General features: G+C 36.3%; 1 long non-coding RNA gene across 1 annotated transcript; it reads right to left on the reverse strand.

The window, feature by feature from the left end:
• Positions 1-1078: 1078 nt before the first annotated feature.
• Positions 1079-2120, reverse strand: LOC109591702 (uncharacterized). Its single transcript, XR_002189939.1, has 4 exons — positions 2073-2120; positions 1914-2015; positions 1305-1419; positions 1079-1256 (listed from the first exon to the last, which is right to left on the reverse strand). It is a non-coding gene; the product is annotated as an uncharacterized LOC109591702 (long non-coding RNA).
• Positions 2121-2126: the final 6 nt, after the last annotated feature.

A 2126-nucleotide genomic window follows, 5' to 3' on the forward strand; every position in this document is an offset into this window, starting at 1 on the left:
CAGTATAATCATAATGACAATTATTGTTCAGTTACTGTTTCCAGATAGTTATTTCTTTTCTTGATCAATGATTGTACAAATAGTTGAGTTCTTNTCTTTCTCTCAGCAGCATAATGACTAATGAGTTCTTCTAGTACTGCTTCTGATAGTTCACCTTCTCCTCCTCCTCCTCCTTTCAGTTTCTTTATAATATTGTACTAGTGCACAGTCTCTGTCTGATTTATACTGCTTGTCCTTCCTCTCAATGTACATGTACTCTCTTGCTAGCCTACTCATGTAGTATAAGGTAAAGTCTATACATTTATACATGTACCATAGTTACTGTAAGATCAAAGGGACCGCCAGGTGGTATATAGGCCATGTACACCTAACCGTTGCCAGTTAACGATATTCACTGCAAGATAATGAGATTCATTGGAGTAGGTACACCTGTAATGAGATTCATTGGGTGAGTTTATCTGTAATGAGATGCACGAGCGATCTGCGCATGCTCAGTATCCAGCATGTGGCAGAAAATGGCAGCATAGTAGTAGGCTAGACCCAGCCGTTCGCCACTGTATTGACGAAAATAAAGCTCGTGCAGAGATAAATGCTACAGAGAAGTTCCAAGAAGGCTTTTATTGTTCTGTCAAGAAGTGAAAGAGAGGGATAGAGTTTGATCTCCCAGCAAACGAGCAAAGCGCGTATCCGTCCCCGGTAGATCCCATAGATCTTACAGTAAATATAGCACATATTATATGAACCATGGTTTCTCGGTGAGTATCAGTAATGTAAGACCTTCGCCCCTCGATGTCTGCCCTCGGCTTCGCCTCGGGCAGACATCTCGGGGCTCAGGTCTTACATTACTGATACACACCTCGAAACCATGGTTTATATAGTACATGTACATTATCTAACAGTGTCCCTCTCCAACCACAACCAAAGCCAGCTGGCTATCACAGCAAAGCTTAGGAGTCAGCTACTAAATACAAGCAGCAATGTGTACACCACAAACTACAAGTTCAAAGGGATACTGTGGTTTATACAGGCTTCCTCAATCCACCTCCCTCTCTCTATTGTGTCAAAACAGAAAGTGAGAAGGGGAAAAAGGGGTGGATGATACATACACTACACATGCAGCTATAGGATTCAATTAATTACTAACAAACCTTTATATTATTGTAATTCTGTTGGTATGTTAATATCGAAGAGAATAAATTCCAAACGGAAAACTCTGGCCACAACACATCTTGAAAACAGAGACAAGAATAAGAGCTCTATTAATAATAATAAATATATTAATTAATTAATTAATTAAAGATTACCTGCCATATAAGGAAGTCACTTAATCTCACTTCTCCTCATGTTCTAATGACAAGATCAGGTGGTGTACATGTACCAGTATAAAGACATCTCTCCATCAACTCTTCACTGATATCTCTATAATGTAAATACACGTACTTGTATAATGTATGTATAAAGCCCAACATACACATAGTGACATGATAAATGCACCCTGTACCGTTAAAAATAAACATGTAACATGTTTACTTTGTTTTTATTCTTTTATTTTACATGTTTAACATATCGTATGCATGAGTGTGTAATACCTGTGTGTTATTATTGTTATGATATGAATGAATGTTATGAATTAGAATGAATATGATTATGTTCTATCAGCAAGTACATGTAAGTGTTATAATTGTGAGCAAGCTATTACTAGATGCTGTATTTGTTTATTACAACATATGATCAGATGAACCTAATTGAATTATTAATGCTCAGTTGGTCACACACTATAATGGGTGGCAGTTATAATTAATATAAAGTGGGTAGATTTACAAACAGCATACATGTAGATGTAGTACATGTACATGTATGTGTACGTTGTATGTGTAAGTGGTACTATGATGCATGTATGTACATATACTTACGTTGGTAGTATAGTACCATCATGAGATCCATCAACCAGTCACTGTATAGTATCAGTAATCTCATATCTTGATGCATAAGAGAAACACACATTAAGATATACCCTATAATAAAGGAATGGACAATATATAATAATAAATACATGTACATGTATATTGTACTTTTGTATTGGACGCTTCTATTGATTGAGTTTGCTACATGTTGTACAACATGTT

Source organism: Amphimedon queenslandica, unplaced genomic scaffold (genome assembly GCF_000090795.2).
Source record: "Amphimedon queenslandica unplaced genomic scaffold, v1.1 AMPQUscaffold_7481_Cont20568, whole genome shotgun sequence".
NCBI classification, from domain to species: domain Eukaryota; kingdom Metazoa; phylum Porifera; class Demospongiae; order Haplosclerida; family Niphatidae; genus Amphimedon; species Amphimedon queenslandica.